This window comes from Notamacropus eugenii, chromosome 5 (assembly GCF_028372415.1).
Source record: "Notamacropus eugenii isolate mMacEug1 chromosome 5, mMacEug1.pri_v2, whole genome shotgun sequence".
NCBI lineage: Eukaryota > Metazoa > Chordata > Mammalia > Diprotodontia > Macropodidae > Notamacropus > Notamacropus eugenii.
Genome location: NC_092876.1, coordinates 98,612,352 through 98,626,853, shown reverse-complemented (window position 1 = coordinate 98,626,853; position 14,502 = coordinate 98,612,352).

Below are 14,502 nucleotides of genomic sequence, written 5' to 3'. Positions count from 1 at the left end.
TTATCACAGCTTTGATACCAATCTTTTTGCAGAAAAGTGGGGTGCAATCATTATGTGAAGCTTTTTAAAAAAATTATGCCACTATTACTTAAAAATCATTTATTACTAAACTATCAGGAACAAGATTAGGATGCGTGGAATACTCATGATATGCTTTAAAGTTGGGAAGATGCAAGTCTTAGCATGTCACATGACTTACTCATGGCAGCTTCACCCTGCCCGCCTACTCCCCTTGCACCTATGGTTCTTCATTGGGTTGCCTGGCAATATCACTAGTACTACAGGACTCTAAACAAACCACAAAAGCTGGGTTTTGGAAACATACTGACAATGGGCTTGGACTGAGACTTCTAGGCTCCTGACTTGCAATGTGTGAGAGATAAATGTGTTTCCATTTGCTATCAGTGAATACATAGCTGCTCTGTTTACCTTTTAAGCAGCATGATGCAATGAAAGGTTATAAACCAATGTTGGGATTGAAAAAACAGAGTGTGATGATTATGCACTGGCAACAATTATGCAGTAAAATATGGTATATCCCTTACTCCTATCACCTTGCCTTGTACTTTGTAGGCATTTAATAAATGTTTGTGGAATTGAACTTAACTATTTACCTGTATGTGACTACAGACTGGGCAAATGCTGTGGCTTAGCCCCACATCACTGTAGGTAGGGACAGTCTCAAATCTTCCCCACCCATTGATAGGCCTCCAGGAGGGCTGTTGAGGGAGGTTGGGTCACAAGGGGTAGGTTTTGCTTTGGGGCTTACTTCTTGAGAAGGTTTGCGTGCCAGAGGAGACTCTGGGCAGACATTTTAAGAAACCCCTCTCCCCCGGCTTTGAAAATCCAGATGGTGGTGCTTCTCTCTCTTGTAATGAGGTATGTATTACCTATGGTTAGACAGTTGGAAGCCCTGTCTGTTGGTCCTGCTTGTATTTTCTCTGTTGGTATATGTGTTTGATTAAAGTAATTGTAGACCCTTCCAAAGTTGCTTTCCTTTTAGAAAAGCAGATCTAAGAACCTGTACAGCAGGCCCTCCTATGTATGCCAGGATATTTATTGCTACAGAAGCCTATAGCTACAATCATTTTTAATGGATTGAGTGTGGGCACCTCTGAATTACCAACCAATAGTGCTTGAGCAATGGGTATCAGAGGGAAACATTAATGGTAACATTTTGTCTATAGCTGGCATGTTGAATTTTGAAGGCATATTTACAATTTTAAATCAGCTTAAATACTGATACACCTTTCTTCAAAGTGTTCAAAAGACTGTCATGAGTTTTGATCACTAGAGTTCTTTGTGCTTTTATCAAAATGAAATAGTCAAAAAAAGTGTACAGCATCATCACTAATAATTATATTGCTTTAAAATGTTCCCTTCTATTCCTCAACGAGTTTCCTCTTTCCACATGAGGCTGCCAACCGAGCTATACACATCCTGGCTGCCTGTTTATCTCAACAATGATGTATCTATTTAGCACAAAGCATAAACCTGAAAAATAGTGGATGAGATATTTTTAGCTATCTTGATAACTGAAATAATAAATCTATCATGGTAGAAGCCTTCCTATAAACTTTCTCTGCTGGTGCCTTCTTAATTCAGCTCCTTCATAACTGATTTTTCAACTACTTTCAGGCCAAGGGCATAATGGATCCAGTTCTAACATGATTGAGAGAGCCAATTGCTGACTTTTTCTGTGAGCTTTTTATATCTCAATTGCTGTAAATCAGGACTTGATTTTTATCGTTGATTATTCACACTTAAGAAAGCATTAATAATGCAGATCAAAATTAAAAGTGCATGTGCAGATGTTTTGTCTTGTTTTGGTTTTCCTGGGGAGCCTACTTGTTAAACATTTACCAGCACATCCCTGTATTGCCCTATAAATATTGCTTGAGCTCAGCAGGAATGTAGTGGAAAGTTCAAGAAATGAAGTAATCACTAGAATGGAAGCCTGGCTGAGTATTATAATAATATAATAATAAAACTGAGTATAATACTTCACGGGGGGGGGAAATAGTCATTCAGTGAAATAGAGGACTTTCAAGCATTCTTGATTAAAAGACCAGAGTTGAAGAGAAAATTTGATTTTCAAATATAAGAATCAAGACAAGCATGAAAAGGTAAACAGGAAAGAAGAATCATAAGGAGCTTATTAAAGTTGAACTGTTTACATTCCTACATGAAAAGATGATATTTTGTAACTCATGAGACCTTTCTCAGTATTAGGGTAGTTGGAGGAAATAGACAGACAGACAGATAGCACAGGATGAATTGAATATGAAGAGATGATATTTAAAAAATAAAATTAAGGGGTGAGAGAGGAATATCCTGGGAGAAGGAGAAAGGGAGAGATAGAATGGGGTAAATTATCTCATGTAAAAGAGGCAAGAGAAAGGTTTCACAATAGAGGGGAAGAGTCAGGAAATGAGAGGGAATGAGTGAACCTTACTCTCCTTACAACTTTACTCTTGTATTTGGCTTAAGGAGGGAATAACATACACACTCAACTGGGTATCTTACCCTACAGGAAAGTAAGGGGGAAGTGGATAAGGAGTAGGAGGGAGGAGGGAGGTGGTAGAAGGAGGGGGAATGATAGAAGGGAGTGCAGATTGGGGGAGGGGCTACTCAGAAGCAAACACTTTTGAAAAGGGACAGGGTCAAAGGAGAAAACAGAATAAGTGGGGGACAGGATAGGATAGAGAGAATATATAGTCTTTCACAACATGATTATCATGGAAGCGTTTTGCATAATTATCCATGTATAATCTATGTGGGAATTGTTTGCCTTCTCAATGAGGATGGGTGGGGAGGAAAGAAGGGAAAGAATCTGGAACACAAAGTTTTAAAAACAAATGTTAAAACTTGTTGTTGCATACAACTGGGAAATAAGATATACAGGCAATGGGTTATAGAAATCTATCTTGCCCTACAAGAAAGTAAAGGGAAAAGGGATGCGGGGGGAGGACAGTGATAAAAGAGAGAGGAGATAGGGGGAAGGGGTAATCAGAATGCATTCCATCTCAGGGTGGAAGGGAGGGGAGAGCTGGGGAGAAAATTTGGAACTCAAAAATCTAGTGGAAATGAATGTTGAAAACTAAAAATAAATCAATTTAGCAATGAAAAATGAAATAAAATATTGGGGAAAAAATAATACATGCAATAGAACAGAACAAAGACCAGAAGGAATGAGAAAGCTTTAAAAGTACTATTTCGAATTCATTATTATTCAAAAAAGAAATTCAAGCCAATTACATTTGTTTCATTCATCCTGTTTTTCTATTTTATGTATATAAAATGTTCATTTTATTTCATGTTTGTGAATTTCAAATTTTTTTAAAAATCAAATATTGGTTTCCTATTTGTCATTTTTTCCAATTTTGGAGGCATGAAAAGAAATGATAAAATTATTTTCATATGACTTTTTCTTTTGATCAGTGCCTTGAAACATGTTTTCATGTGTCATATATGGTTGTCAGGACTTTGGAAAACTTTCTATCCCTTCAACCCTCATCTATTGGCATTGGTTCCTTGGTATGCATGGATGTCAGTTCTCTCCTATTATGGATAAAATGACATTTTGGGGTCATTCTCTATGTAATATTTGATATATTCTGCATAGTATGTTTTCTCTTCTAATTTGTTCATTTATTTTATTAAAACTTTTAAGTTTAAAAAAACAATTTTTTAAAAACATTTGTTGGTTGTTGGTTTTTATTTTTAAGTTTTGAGTTTCAAATTCTGTCCCTCCCCTCTCCACTCTTTGAAATGGTTGTGTTGGTCCTTCGTTGCCAAAAGAGACCATGCCATCAGAGAAATGATGACATGACTTGCACTTGACTTTATTTTGAGTGAGGGAGGGCTGTGCAAGGTCACCAGCCTCACTTCTCCTCCAGAGCAATCTGAACCCAGTGACCAGATACTCATCAGGATGACTGGAGATTAATCTGGATGTACTGGGAGACCTTGGCTCCTTTAGGCCAAGGTCTATTCAGGTACTCACTTAGGGCAAGGTAACGCCCATTCATTGAATAGACCTGTTTAAGAAGTGCATGGCCACTTGAATGAGGCAAAGAAAAATAAAGACCTCAGACTGGGAGGGAAACATCAGCAATCCAATATAGCTATACATATGCAATCATGTAAAACATTTCCATATTACTCATGTTGTACCAGGAAAGAGAGAAGGAGAGAGAGAGAGAGAGAGAGAGAGAGAGAGAGAGAGAGAGAGAGAGAGAGAGAGAGAGAGAGAGAGAGAGAAGGAAGGAGGGAGGGAAGGAGGGAGGGAGAGAGAGGGAGGGAGAAGGAAAGAATAACAAGATGCCTCAATCTGCATCACACAATATAAATTCTTTCTCTGGAGATGGATAATGTGCTTCATCATGAGTCCTTTGGGACTGTATTGCTGAAAATAGCTAAGTCATTCTCAGTTTTTCATTGTACAATATTGCTGTTACCATGTACAATGTTCTCCTTCTCACTTCACTTTGCATCAGTTCATGTAAGATTTTCCAGAAATCATCCTGCTGGTCATTTCTTATAGCATAATAATATTCCAACACTATCATATACCATGGCTTGTTCAACCATTCCCCCGTTGATAAGTATCCTTTCTATTTCCAATTGTTAACCACCACAAAAAGAGCTGTTCTAAATATTTTTTTTTCTATAAATAGATCCTTTTCCCTTTTTAAGGTAGCCCCAGTTCCCACTGGCTCTCTTCCTTTCTCACCCTAATCCACTCATTTAATTATACTCTTCCTTTACTCCATGTATGCTAGCTCTGTTCCTTAGTTTTTAAATTGCTTTTTTTTTGCACCCTTTTCCAAAAGGAATTTTTCATACTCTCTTCATTATCTATCCTCTCTTTCTGTGTACTATAGACCCTCATTCTCTGACATGAACCCTATTACTATCTGGTCTCTCTCTTTTCCCTGTATGCTTTATACAGTCAAAGGATATCTTCCAAGTTATCTATCTGAGGGTTTCCCCTCTATGTACTTTCTTCCCCTGCCTCATAGGGCTTACCCCATGGATCCCCCTCTTCCATTATGCCTCAATCCCAGAACAATACCAGTTATTGTAGGTGTCAAAGAGGACACTGTCCCATGATGGGGCCACTCCCTCACAAATTCCATGATTATAACTAGGCACAGCTGAATATAGGACTCTTTCCCTTGGACTTGGTGGAGTGCTGCCCAGCCCCCACATGCTATACTGGTGATCTGTCCCACACCCTCTGCTCTTCAGTTTTATGACCCAGCACTGGCAATTCAGAGCCTGCTTTCTCCTACACAGGTAATGCTGATACTTTCAGGTTGCAGCCCCCAGCAGTCTTTTGTTCCTGAAGCGCTATGGTCAAGCTGACTATCACAGCCTGAGCAAATTTCCACATCCTGGCACTAGAAAGACAAGGAGGGGACTGGGGTACAAGGATGGATTTTGATGAGCCTGTGTCATGTCCTTCAATCTATTAGTGCAGCCTTGTAGGGAAGGGGGAATGGGATTGGGGGGTAGGAGGGTCATAAGTGAGCTCAGGGTCAGTAGGTGTCAGTTCTTAGGTTGTTGTTATTTTTTAATCTTCTTTTGGATTCTAGGTGTCCTAGACCATGGAGACAGCTGCAGTTGTTTCACCTTTGACTAATAGTTTGTGTTTTGGAGAGGCCTGAGAAATCCTGGGGATTAGAAAAAATGTCTAGTTCACCATCTTGTTGCTCATGTGACCTGGAAGCCTGACTATATGTTCTAAAGTTTTCTGTCTACACCATTAGATTATGAGCTCCTTGAGGACAGGGACTATCTTTCACTATTCTTTGCATCCTCAGCACTTAGGCTAGAACCTGTCATATAGTACAAAATTAACAAATACTTATTGGCTTACGCTAGTTTCCCTGGGCCCTCTCAGTATGACCTAATGCTTTGTGGTCATTGGCCATATGCAAAACAGGACCTTCCAGCACTCCCTCTCCTTTGGCCAGAACAACCTGTCTCCAGTCACAGATCCCTGAGTACTGTACTTGGTCCAAACCAGTTTTAAATTTCCTGAGTTTAAACCATCTGTAGGTTTAAAAAAATCATTGCACCCTCTCCCACCAAGTTAACCAATCCAGAATCCACTCTGATGTTGAACTAGTTCTATGTCATTTCTCTCACATACATGTCATCCCTACCTTACCCTGGAATAAATGAAATGGATATACCTCATACCAGTTATTATACACAATACTAGTCCACCAATAAAAACATTCTCCCAGATTCACAGAGACACCCTACTTAATGACAAATCAATACAGTCAGAGCATGCTCCCTGAACAAGTTGAGTATTTTTATAATCTCTAGGCCTATCAATAAGACAAGCTTTTGAAAGTATCTCTTGAAGGCTAATTTGAGATTACTAAATCATCAGACATTTTTTTTTTTGGTTCTGTATTTGTTTAATTTTAACATTTTAAAGAATTATGTGTTATCTTGGAAAAAAGTTTACATAAAACATTTTCTTTTCCATGATGCCAGCCAAATGAAGTATTACAGTACTTTTCCTAGAAATATGGATAAGTAACATTACATAGTTTCATTTTGTGTTTGACTAGCCAAATAACAGTGACATTTATATTGAAATCTGCATACTGAATAGTACAGCCAGGAAAAGAACTATGGGCCCTGCTCATTGTCTCTAGGCTTTGGTGGTTTTTTTGTTTTGTTTTGTTTTTTAATTTATTTATTTAAGCTTTCAACATTCATTTCCACAAAATTTTGGGTACCAAATTTTCTCCCCATTTCTCCCCTCCCCCCACACCAAAACACCAAGCATTCTAATTACCGCTATCACCAATCTGCCCTCCCTTCTAACATCCCTCCCTCCCCTTATCCCCATCTTCTCTTTTGTCCTGTAGGGCAAGAAAACTTTCTATACCCTATTATCTGTATTTCTTATTTCCTAGCTGCAAGAACAATACTCAACAGTTATTCCTAAAACTTTGAGTTTCACCTTCTCTTCATCCCTCCCTCCCCACCCATTCCCTTTGGGAAGGCAAGCAATTCAATATAGGCCATATCTGTGTAGTTTTGCAAATGACTTCCATAATAGTTGTGTTGTATAAGACTAAATATATTTTCCTCCATCCTCTCCTGCCCCCCATTTCTTCTCCTCTCTCTTTTGACCCTGTCCCTCCCCAAGAGTGTTGACTTCTAATTGCTCCCTCCTCCCATTGCCCTTCTTTCCATCATCCCCCCCACCCTGCTTATCCCCTTCTCCCCACCTCTCCTGTATTATAAGATAGGTTTTCATACCAAAATGAGTGTGCATTTTATTCCTTCTTTTAGTTGAATGTGATGAGAGTAAGTTTCATGTTTTTTCTCTCACCTTCCCACTTTTCCCTCCACTGAAAGGTCATTTACTTGCCTCTGAGAGATAATTTGCCCCATTCCATTTCTCCCTTTCTCTTCCCAATATATTTCTCTCTCACCCCTTAATTTCATTTTTTTTATTTATTCAAGATATGATCTCATCCTATTCAATTCACCCTGTGCTCTGTGTGTGTGTGTGTGTGTGTGTGTGTGTGTGTGTGTGTAATCCCACCAACTACCCAGATACTGAAAAAAGTTTTCAAGAGTTACAAATATTGTCTTTCCACGTAGGAATGTAAATATTTCAACTTTAGTAAGTCCCTTATGATTGCTCTTTGCTGTTTACCTTTTCATACTTCTCTTCATTCTTGTGTTTGAAAGTCAATTTTTCTTTTCAGCTCTGGTCTTTTCATCAAGAATGCTTGAAAGTCCTCTATTTCATTAAAAGATCATTTTTTCCCCCTGAAGTATTATACTCAATTTTGCTGGGTAGGTGATTCTTGGTTTTAGTCCTAGTTCCTTAGACTTCTGGAATATCATATTCCATGCCCTTCGATCCCTTAATGTAGAAGCTGCTAGATCTTGTGTTATCCTGATTGTATTTCCACAATACTTGAATTGTTTCTTTCTAGCTGCTTGCAATATTTTCTCCTTGACCTGGGAACTCTGGAATTTGGCCACAGTGTTCCTAAGAGTTTCTCTTTTGGGATCTCTTTCAAGAGGGAATCGGTGGATTCTTTCAATATTTATTTTGCCCCCTGGTTCTAGAATCTCAGGGCAGTTTTCCTTGATAATTTCATGAAAGATGATAGCTAGGCTCTTTTTTTGATCATGGCTTTCAGGTAGTTCCATAATTTTTAAATTGTCTTTCCTGGACCTATTTTCCAGGTCAGTTGTTTTTCCAATGAGATATTTCATATTATCTTCCATTTTTTCATTCTTTTGGTTTTGTTTTGTGATTTCTTGGTTTCTCACAAAGTCATTAGCCTCCATCTGTTCCATTCTAATTTTGAAAGAACTATTTTCTTCAATGAGCTTTTGAATCTCCTTTTCCATTTGGCTAATTCTGCTTTTTAAAGCATTCTTCTCCTCATTGGCATTTTGAACCTCTTTTGCCAATTGAGTTAGCCTATTTTTAAAGGTGTTATTTTCTTCAGCATTTTTTTGGGTCTCCTTTAGTAAGGTGTTGACCCACTTTTCATGCTTTTCTTGCATCTCTCTCATTTCTCTTCCTAGTTTTTCTTCCACCTCTCTTACTTGATTTTCAAAATCCTTTTTGAGTTCTTCCATGGCCTGAGTCCATTGAATATTTATTTTGGATGTCTGGGATACAGAAGCCTTGACTTTTATGTCTTTCCCTGATGGTAAGCATTGTTCTCCCTCATCAGAAAGGATAGAAGATATCTGTTCACCACAAAAGTAACCTTCTATAGTCTTATTTTTTTCCCTTTCTTGGGCATTTTCCCAACCAGTCACTTGACTTTTGGGTCCCTTGTCAGGAGTAGGGTATACTCTGGGAATCTGTAAGATCTCAGTTCCTCCAAGGTGGCACAATCAAACATGTACACTAGTCTAGAAGCACGAAGAGATTTTTGTGCCCAGAATCTTAGCAGAGTTTCCTCTCCACAGCCACCTGGCCTCCAGTTCCGCCAAGCCAGCACTGGGGGGCTGGGATTTAGTCAAGCTGTTGGGGCAGGGTCGCCATTCAGTGGGAGACAAAGACCAACTACCTCAGGGGATCTACACAGGGCTGAGGTAAGACTCAGCTCTTCAGTACCCCCAGGGGTTTTTACGCTCTAACAATGGAGTAGTCTGTATGGGCTGCTATGCAGCCTCTGTGACCACTGCCTACTGCCGGAGCTATGAGAAAGCTCTTCTCCCTTCCTAACCAGCTGAAAAAAACCCTGTCACTGACCTTTGGTGCCTGTGGGTTGAGGGATCTGGGAATCCTCTGCTGCTGGGACTGGGAATTCCAAGACTGGAGATTCCGCCCCTGAGGGCTGTTCACGAGCTGCGCCTTGGCCAAGGCTGGGCTCCACTCCGCATCCAGTGCAACAGACGTTTCCCGTGGGCCTTTTAGGTCACCCTGAGCTGGAAATCTCCTCCACTCTGTTGTTCTGCATTTCTGCTGCTCCAAAATGTGTCGAGAGTCCCTCTCTACATGTATTTTTGGGGCTGTGTGGGGGCAGCCTCCGTATGTGTATCTTTCTACTCCACCATCTTGGCTCCGCCCCCCCCAGACATTTTAAATAATCATATAATCAGTGCTTTAAGATGTAAACCAAATGCATTTTAACAAAATACGTTTTTATTTCACTTATCCACTCATCAGATTTCTGGCAGTCTCAATCAAACAGTGCACAGCTACAAATGAACACGGAAATAAGTGGAAAAAAAATTTAAAAAGACAGTTGCCCCAAAGTCTATGGTACTATGAATGAGAGGGGCAGAGTTCTTCCTAAATCAGAAGAATACAGAGATGGAAAACCACATTTAAATGAAGTTAAACTGATTTAACAAATTTTGTTATTTAGTTTCCCCTTGCACTACAGCATAAGGTACTATGGGATGGGGAAGTTGTCAGAAGCTAGAACACTGAGAAGTGACAGCTAATATCCAGGGAAACAACAAAAGAGAAGAACCACACATCAGAAAACACTCCGGGACCATTTAGTGAAGGAGCAAATAAACCTATCCAGTTCAGCTGCCCCTGAGAGAGAATCAATGTTTCATGCAGCACAGTATGATAATAACTCTATTGTCCCAGGAGAAAATTAAAATTCCTTTCCCTGGCAGTTAAGTTTCACCACAAATTGGCTTCAATCTACCATTCCAGTCCTTATTTCACATTTCGTTCCTTTATAAACTTTATATTTCAGCCAAATACTTCCAGGCACTAGGACAACTTTAGTCTCATCCTACATCCTCTCATCTCCATGCATTCATACAAGATATCCCCTAGGCTATTAATAGAGAGGCACAATAATCCCGTTATGCTACCAGATCCAGATCACATCTGAAATATTTTGTCTACTTCTAGGCATTTTATTTTGGAAAGGTTTTCATAAGCTCGAAAGTCTCTAAAGAAGAGTAACCAGGATGGTAAATGCCCTTATAAGTATAAAAATTCTGGTGGAAATTCTCTCCCCAATTAAAGTAATCAGAGAAAGCTCAGGCATCTGGATGGAATCAATCAAAAGTATAAGCAAGGGGCAAACAAGTTAATTAATTTAAGAAGAAGATTTAAGTTAAGAAGAATAACTTCCATTGGATAAAGATAGATGCCACACAGGAAATATCTTGCTAAAAGACATTTAATATTATATATTTATATTTTAATGTTAATAATTAAATATCTTGCTAAAAGAATCAGACACATATCTAGGCCAATATATATTGTACAGTAAGCCAGTTGAGAATCAAAAGTTCCAACAGCAAGCCAGATGAATGGTAATCAAATGAAATGGTGAAGGACTTCTGAGAGAGAATTACCCTTATGGGCAGGAGGTAGGGGTAGGGAAAGATGGAGTATCCCTACCAATCCAAATGACCAACCCATTACCTTGTGAACTTCAAAAAATCCAAAGATCTAAAGTTCTGTTGGTAATCTATAGCAGTGTCTCTAGGGCAGCAGGGGCTGACCAGGCTATCTGCTTCAAGAACTGAGACACACACAGAGGACAAACAAGACACAATGAGGAAAAGCGGCTTCAGGACTCTACCAGGACACCCACCATCAGAACCCAAGAGAGAACTACATCAAAAGGAAGCTTCCTAAGAAGACCACAAAGGGTGAGAAGTACTTTCAGTAAATAGGAGCTGTGTTTACTGCTCTTTGGCTAGATGTACTCTCTAAATTTGAGCCCACTGTCCCTGAGGACCTTGTGTGTGCAAGGAGAGAGTACACCCCTGGTTTGAAGAGATGTTTCTATAACAATTGTCTTTTCTAAGATTGCTAAGTAAATATCCTTTCAAAGCTAATTAATTTTGATTGATAAGCAGTGGGGAACACATCAGTGGTGGCTCTTGAAGGATACTAGAGGCTACAGTCCCTCAGACCTGACTCAAAAACCCTGAGGGGATAAATAGTCACTTTCCCTGTGGGAACCACACCAGGTAAAAGTGAGATAGGAGTCTTGGAGGTGGCATAAGGATGGATTGAAGCAACCTTTTGCCAACAGAAGTCTCAGTATAGGAATGATATTGTCTTCAAACATTAGGAGGGATCTTAACTTGTTCTCATTGGCCCCAGAGAGAACTGGAAGAAATTAATACAAGCAGCCAAGGGGATGGCTATAGGATCCTATGACCTCAACTTTGCCCCCTGCCTCTACTTTAAATTTTTTGGATAATGCAGGTTCACTGGGAAAGGCCACTTGTCTCTCTAGAAAAACAAAATTTATTTTCCTTCCAAGAAGAAATCTAAGTCCATTGAAAAGTATCATAAGACCTTTATACATCACTGGGACTGAACGTGGGACTTACTAGAATGTCAGGGGATTGTCTCTCGAGCCAATGGCAAGTTTATTTCCCTTACAAAAGGAGTACAAGTCAATAGGTTAGTACTATAAGGCTGGAAACCTGTATAGATCCCTGAGATGAAAGATGAAGCTCAATGGAAGGGTCAGGAGAATTAGATCGATTTGTGTTATTTTGCATTTTCTGTAGGATGAAATAAAGAGAAGAAGGATGAACTGGGGGTAAGGGAATAAATGTTTATTTGTTGTGTTGTTTTTGTCCTGTGCAACTCTTCGTGACCCCATTTGAGGCTTGCTTGGCAAGGATGCTAGAGTAGATACTAGAGTAGTAGCTTAGTAGCAGCTAAGTGATGTAGTAGTTAAGAGTGCCAGGCCTGGAGTCAGAAAGACCTGAGTTCAAATCTAGCCTCAGATACTTAATAGATGCATGACCCTGGGCTTGTCACTTGACCCTGTTCTCCTCAGTTTCCTCAGTGCCTACTATATGCCAGGTGCTATACTAAGTGCTTTACAAATAAATCCAACCTCATTTGATCCTCACAACCACCCTATAAGGTGGTTTTCCCCATCATTTTCCCCATTTTACGGTTGAGGAAACAGAGAGTTAGAGGGTCTAACAGGGTCTCACAGCTATTCAGTGTCTGAGGTCAGATTTGAACTCAGATCTTCATGACTCCAGACCCAGTGCTTTGTGCACTATAACCCCACCTAGTTTTTACTATGGCTAGTACAGTGATAAAGCACTGGCCCTAAAAGTAGGTAGACCTGAGTTCAAATTTAGTTCCACATATTTACTTGCTGTGTGGCCCTGGGAATGTCACTTAACCTTTGCCTGCCTCAATTTGTTTATCTATAAAAATAAGATGACGGTTTTAAGCAACATCAAGATTATAAATTGACAGCTGGAAAGGGTCATATAGGTCACCTAGTCCAAGCCTCTCATTTTACAGCTGAGGAAACTGAGGCCACGAGAGGCTAGGTGACTTGCCCAAGGTCACACAGATAGAAGTGGCAGAGCTACAGTTAAAATTTAGTGAGGAACACAAAATTTATCATCCTAATCCTGATTATCTTCTCTAGGCTTAAGAAGAAGTAATGAGGTTAAGGATAATGTCTTATTCAATTCAGTTCAAAAAAACCACTTATTAAACATCTCCCAAGTACAAGGCTAGCTAGGTTGCACAGAACATAGAGTGCTGGACCTGGAGTCAGGGATGTTGTGAAGATTAAAGAAAAAAAAATGATAACATCCATAAAGCACTTTACATACCCCACACCATTATGTAAAAGCCTAATGCTACCTTACTAAGTGCTTGCCCAGGAAGTGGGCACATATGAGTAGAGACCCAGATAGGAATTCGAATCTTAGATTCCCAGAGGAATTCCAGGGAGGAGACACTATTAACCAAAGAGCTGTACTTTGGGGATATAACTCCCCACCCCAAGACTGAGCCTAGTTCATATAAACCTAGAATTTAGCGTTCTGGACCATGGATTATTTAGATCACCTTGGGTCATCAAGAAAACATTAAATCATTTTCACTATCTTCTGTTTAGAGAAGAAGAGAAGCATATTTTAGAAATATTTCCATCTATACAAAAAATGAGAGGGAAGTTCCAAGTATGTGAAACTTTCCTGGAAAATACCAGACAAATGAGGCATTGCATAGATTTATTTTAACTGCCTGGGCTGATGAACATATATTAGCTAACTAGTGATTTACTGTTACCTCTTCTTCACCTATTGCATTATTCCCCAAATACCAATCCTGCAGAATAATGGTTTCATTGCTTGACTCAAGACCTAGAATTTTGTAGCCATAAGTGTTTTAATGGGTGGAGAGTTTTTGACAAAATCCTTTAGCGATGATAGTAAATATTACAAGAATTCACACATATGCTTTTATTGTATGCAATTGTTTTTAGGGTCACTAACATAAAATAAATCATATAAGGCAAGAAGCAATACATAACTAAGATGCCTGATGAAGAAGAGTTTGGATGCTCATCAAGTTCTGATACTTCCCACTGGTTATGTGTGTTTTCCACTTCTGCTTTTCATAATCATAGAATCACAAAACTGGAGCAGATCGCAGAAGTCATGTAGTTCAAAGCATACAGTTTACTCTATTTGTGAACACTACTAATTATTTGGAAAACCCTTATACTGAACTAAAATCTACCCCTCTGTAAATTTTACCTACTGCTCCTAATCCTGATACTTGGAACAAAGTAGAATAGATTTAATCCTTCTTTCAAAAGGAAGTGGCCCCTCAAATACTTAAAGAAAAGTCAATTCAAAACATTTATTAAGCACCAACCATGTGCCAGGAACTGTGCTAAGTGCTGGGGATACAACTCATAAAAAGACAGTTTCTAACCTTAAGGAGCTCACAATCTAAAGGGGGAGACAAGACATAAAAAGGAGTCAGGAAAGGAAGGGGGATACCAAGGGATACCTTGCAGGGCATTCTGTTCCATGGAATTGAACCCAGGCAGGATTGCATATACAAAGTGGAGTGAGCTGAGAGTCTACGGCCTGTCTTCTATAAAGGAAGGCATTAGGAGGATTTTTGTAAGCCACCCTCAAGCCTTCACATCACAGGGGAGAGAAGGCTGAGGGTAATATCAATCAAGGCTTGAGTTAGCAGCATGGTCAGGAGGAGATTAGAGG